Below are 6,377 nucleotides of genomic sequence, written 5' to 3'. Positions count from 1 at the left end.
TTAAAGAAGTTGTTCATTTGGTTTGCTCTCTCCATGTCTCTCTCGATGGTGGCACCCGCTTCGAGCTGCAGCCAGTGATGATCTTCATCCCATCCCACACTTCCTTCATGCTGTTATTCTGCAACTTTTGCTCCAGCTTTCTCCTGTACTGCTCCTTCACCGCCCTGAGCTGGACTCGGAGTTCCTTGTGCATGCGCTTGAGCTCATGCTGATCACCACCTTTAAAAGCTCTTTTCTTCTGGTTCAAAAGGCCCTTGATGTCACTTGTAATCCATGGCTTGTTGTTCTTACTGGAACTACAATGTCCATACAGAAGTTGATGTAATCGGTTGTGCAGTCAACAGCCTCTTCAATATTCTCACTATGTGACCCCTGCAGGATATCCCAGTCAGTGGTTCCAAAGCAGTCTCTCAGAGTCTGCTCTGCCTCAGGGGACCACTTCCTGAATGATCGTGTGGTTGTAGGTAGCGCCTTGACTCTTGGTGTGTAGTGAGGCTGAAGCAGAACCAGGTGACGCTGTATGCGTCTTTAATGTTTGCATACAGTTGGTCGATAGTCCTATTTCTCCGGGTGTTACAGTCCACATACTGGGAGAAGGCAGGTAATGTTTTGTCCAGCATCACTTGGTTAAAGTCACCAGCGATTAGCACAAGCGCCTCGGGGTGCTGCGTTTGTAACTTGGCAACTGCGGAATGGATGACGTCACTCACTGTCTCCATGTTCGCCCGAGGAGGGATGTAATCAACAATGACGTGTCCAAACTATCTGGGCAAGTAATAGGGACGCAAACTTACGGCTAACAGTTCGATGTCCCTGCATCAAATGGATATTTTAACATTTACATGTCCTGATTTGCACCACTTTGTATTGACATAGAGAGTGACACCCCCCACCTTTCTTCTTCCCGCTGGTATTTGCGTCTCTGTTTGCTCTAACTGTGCTAAACCCGGGTAGCTCCACGTTAGCATCTGGAATGGTAGTTGTTAGCCAAGTTTCACTAAAACACAGCAAGCTGCATTTTCTGTAGGTTTTGACATTTTTCACCAGCGCGGCTAGTTCGTCGATCTTATTTGGTAGTGAGTTCACATTTCCCAGGATCACAGAAGGCACCAAAGGTTAATAGCGCCACTTTCTTGCAAGCCGTTTTATCTTAGTGCCGGCTCAGCTGCTCCGATACCGTCTTCGTACCTCGTCAGTTAAATAGGGAACCACACCGGCGCGGGCATCTCTTCTTAGCGCTTGAAGTTGACAACTTGAATAGGCGAGTCTTGGCGTGTAAAAATCCATGTCAAGTAGTAAAAACAGTAAAAAGTGTCCAGGGAGCAATTCCGCATAAAAGAAAGTGGTAGAAGTGATCAGTGAAATAGAGAATAATAGAGAAAAAAGGTAAAAAGATAAAGTCATACACGGAGCTGCTGGAATGGCTGCCACTCTCAGCGGCACCGGATGTAGTATTGACAATGCAGTACATTGACTTTAATATATATACAGTAGATTAGCTATAGTTTGGTATTCGGCGTTAGAAGGAAATTTACATCATGCAGAGCATTAGTAAAATCTTCTCTTTAACAAATAGTATTGTGGAAGGTATAGTTCTAGCATAAAAGAGTACATTTTCTTAGTGCATAATGCACTGCCCATTTAAAAGTTATGTTTAAAATAAAATAAGATTGGTTTTGAATTTGTAACTTCCAAAACAAATTTAAAATGACATCACATCACTGAAATCCTCCATGTTTTTTCTATGTATGGTACCAGTCAAAAATCTGCACACTGTTTTTGATAGAAATTGATTACTGTTTTTTTTTTTTATCAAGATTGAGTTAAAAATATGGTCATGGCATTAAAGTGTTTATGGTGGTTATAACTGCTTGAAATGACTGATTTTTAATGTATTTTTCATATATGACTTCAAAGCCCCATTTTCAACAGTTATCCCAATGGTAAATTCCATGAGCTTATCCATAATTAGTCATTTTTAAAAGCTAATTGGTTATTAGAGAAACCTTTGTAATTGCCACAGTTGTCACATGGAGTAACCTTTATTCTAAAACACACACACACACAATAGGCTTACTTGTTTCTTTAGAAAGCTGTTTCGTTTTGCCCATTTTTGAAACAAGAACTGCACTTCAGGAACATTAGTACCTTGCAACCCAAGTGAACAATGTAACTAATGGCACTAGCCTTTCTCACTTCATTAATAACAGATGCATCTCCTTTTAATGTTATTATAGATCAAGTATTATTTCTAGATCAACAGAAGAAAAGACTTCTATTTTATGACAATTAAATAAAACACTACACATTTCCAAGTTGCATCATAATACACTATGTAATTCCCTCCATCCCCTCAAACACTTTCAGCCACAGGCTCATTCCACCATGGTGTGCCACTAAGCGGCTCTGGGGGTTCCCACTGCTATAAGGGAAGTCAATGCTTCCACCTGGTGTACTTGTTAGGTTTATTTATTGGATGGATTATCTGTAATGTGAGTCTGAATTCTTGTTTTTTATGTTTGTACTGCTCAATGCATTTAAATTTCCTCATACGATTAATAAAGTTTATCCAATCTAATCTAATCAGCTTCACACTTAGAAGTCACTGCTACTCAAGCTGCAGATCTTCCACTCTCCTCTGTGCTTTTATGAACCATTGTAGATGTTATCGATAATCGGTTCTAGGGGCTTCATGCATAATTGTGAACTTCTTAAACTCAACTCATCTTAATAATAACACTTTTTATTTATTTAGCTCCTTTCCCACGCTCAAGGTGCATTAACAAGAAAAACTTTGTGCAAGAGACAACAACTGAGTCTCGACTGGAAAACGACTTACTCTTGATTTCATAAGCGTCCTTTGTGTAAACCCTGCTATTCTGGCACAATTATTTAAAGGCTTTTGGCAACAAACAAATATACAAATAATTAAATAAAGAAAAACTACATTTTCTCTTCATCCTAATACTTGTAACAACAAGTGGAGAATTTTGTTTAAGTATTAAATTTTTAGACAGTTACGATTCTTATAATAATGCCCCAGGTCAGGCTTGCTTATATGTTTCTAGTGTTTAATTGCTCTCTCACAATAGAGCACCACAATTATCATTTCTCTTCCAATACAAAAGCATCTCTCAGTTAACACAATTAAAAATAAGTGTGTGGGTGTTATCTTTTAACATTCGTAATCATACATTGTATCATTCAAACCAGCCAAAAGTCTTTCCTTACCATTTGTGATATTTCTGGACATCCTGCAATAAAGGATCTTTATTTGGACAGAAATCTGACATCACCTGACACTAATAATTGTACTAAATAATTTGCAATAGACCAAAATTAAATTTATGGTAAATATAATTTTAGTATGGTAGGCATATAGAAAACTGAAAATGAAAAAAAAAAACAAACAAAATAGCGTGGGTGGAAAACCTGCAATGGCCTGACTCTGTTTTGTTGAGATTACAGAATAGAATAGTAATTAAGGCATTCAGGTTGCTAAATCACTTTACATTTAATCATGGCATTTTATCCTCACAGCACTCCTGGTGTTTGTCTGCTGCTACTGGAATTTAAATATAGGTCCATTCATTCCTAAGCAGCTTTTTGAAGAAAATTGAAAGATTTTGCTAAAATGGTCAGCATGTGTGGAATATATTTGCAACTAGAACATTTACTGTTGCAACAGAATGTTCAATATATAAATAATATCGACTTCACATGGATAAAATATGAACGGAATGGATGTAAGAAATCTGCTAAGACATAATAAGCTTAATAAATGCCATGAATAAAATAATGAGACAAAAACATCATTTTTAGATTGTGGCTTCTGTCATGATAAAGATGCTTTGAAAAAGGACAGCGATGGTGAAGCAATCAGTATGTGATTTAACTGGCTTAGACTGTGGTCATTTACTACAAAATGTTGGGTAGGCTCCCCTATACATATACACAGTGCCTATAAAAACAATTCAAAGTGAAGTTTACACATTTTATGGTTACATAACATTGAATTACAGTGGTTTTCTTTTGGGTTTTTTATATCAAAGAACAGAAAAAGCCTCTTTAATGTCAAAGTGAAAACTCATATCTGCAAAGTGGTCCAAGTTAATTGCAAATATATAACACAACATAATGCATTGCATAACTTTATCGGCTTGCGAGCTACTGTTAAAATGACCAGGTCAAAATGATCTACCTACATTAAAAATTGTATATATATATATATATATATATATATATATATACATATATATATATATATATATAGTAACAGTAGGGGGCGCTATTGCTCCCTTGAACCCTCAGGTACCACGCCAAACACTAGGTAAAAGAGCAGGAGAACGGGGAGACATGGCACTTTGTTTTCCTTTAACGATTTTCCCGTAAATGGCCCAGTCGGTGGCATTCATAACACAGCCTCCTCCCATATTGCAATGTCCGGCGGGACTGGAAGCAGTCTGGTAATGTCTGTGTTGCCCTTTGTCCAGCTGGGGCCGGACTATTTCCCCACCCACGCAGACAACGTCCCCTCCATACACGCTCTATTCCGTCAGGAGCTCCCGGTTTTACCTGAGGGTACTCCTTTTCAATCTGGAGATTGCTTACAGTTTGGGTCTCTCTATTAGAGGAAGACAGCCCTTTTGCTGTCTGCACGCCCTTTGATCTTCAGCTAATCGGAGGCGGCGTCTACAGCACTTTTCAGCTGCTCCGGTTCGATTGGCGCTTCCCCGGCCCCTTCTGTCATCACTCCACATTTCTTTGTAGGGCTCGCTGTGCTTTGGCACCCGCTACTTAATCGCGGGCCCAGATTACACTGCATCCCTATATGTTGTACGGTGCCGGTCCCACTCACCTGTACCACCGCATCAATCATGACGGGAGACTCCCGATCAAAACACTATAGGTATTTCTGTACTTTTTTCAACGGTGCTTTGGCCGTCACTCCCAGCTCCTCCACCCGTTTCTTCACTCCTCCAATACATGGAAGAAACTGTGTATGGGCTCGAGCAGTCCCAAAATGTTATTTAATTCGGCCGAAGGCAGGCTACAGCCATCACTTGCTTTACCTTCCGGCCGGGAGCCAATCAGCACGTCCACTCCTGGCATGTGCTCGGCTGGGTTGCGCAAAGGCTCTTGGGATTTAGAGTTTTTAGAGGAACGGGGGGCCACTACTGGCCGACTGTGATCCGCCTTTTCTACTTTGACGGCGGACCATTCAGTCACGTCCCACTCCTCTTTACCTTTATTTATATTCGGCTCCGCTTTGCTCACCTCCCCCTTCCCCTTCAGGAAGTTCGGATCCATCGGGGAATACATGATCTCACCGATGGACCAATTGTGACCTTCTCTTTCTTGACCTACTTTGAGTAAGATCACGTGGTCGGTTTCGGCAAATAGACAGATCTCTTCCTGGTCAGGTAACACCGTTTTTTGCTTTTGGCTTATCCAGCCTGCCCCAGGATAGTCCGCGTGACTGTTTTCATCAAATGGGCTTCTCCCCTGCAGATCCCTAGAGTGGCTCCACTTCTCGTTATTGCGGCCATCTTGCTTGGGTATGTGGTATGTATCGGACTCACTGTCGGAATTCCACAGACAGGCCTCTGCAAAATAAGAAAAGAAAGTTTCTGGCACTTCGGGCGTTTTCTCAGCACATATCTCCGAACTTTGTCGTCGTGTACCAAGTTCACATAGGTATGCTGGCGGGTCCGATATCCGACAGCCTTCCTGCTGCCGTTCCACTCGGGCTTTCTCGCCATCTATCAGTGCCCTGTCTTCCTCAATCCCTGTCAGGTATGTCCACACTCGCTCAGGTTGTTCTCATTCTTTCTGCCTGATTCTTTCCCCATTGCGTACCAATCCAGCAAGGCTTACTATTGCAGTGCTGTGTGTAGTGTGTGGCGTTTCTACCTCTGAGTGCTATGGTGCGACCTTCTTAGGGTTCTCTGCCCACAAAATATTTTTTAAAATTCAGGTCCTCTGCCAACAGACGGCCAGAGAATCCTGCCAGCTATGCCAGTGTAACAGTAGGGGGCGCTATTGCTCCCTTGAACCCTCAGGTACCACACCAAACACAAGGTAAAAGTTCAATAATTATTATTTATTATAATAATAAAGTGCACAAAGCACCACCACTCCACTATTCTCAATAAACAATATACTAATCCAATAAATCACAATCCTCCACTCCCAGATGCTTAGCCACCCTGCCTCCCAACTCAGCTCGTCGTCTGGGAGTTCCCAAAGTTCTTTTATAGTCCATGACCCGGAAGCATTTCTTCTCCGGGTCAACTCCACATCTTCCTTCCTCCAGTGCACTGGAAGTACTGTGGACTTCTGTCTTCATGACTCCGAAGTACTTCCAGGGTGGTGTA

This window comes from Polypterus senegalus, chromosome 7, assembly GCF_016835505.1.
Source record: "Polypterus senegalus isolate Bchr_013 chromosome 7, ASM1683550v1, whole genome shotgun sequence".
In the NCBI taxonomy this organism is placed as follows: Eukaryota; Metazoa; Chordata; class Cladistia; order Polypteriformes; family Polypteridae; genus Polypterus; species Polypterus senegalus.
This window is presented reverse-complemented; position numbering follows the sequence as displayed.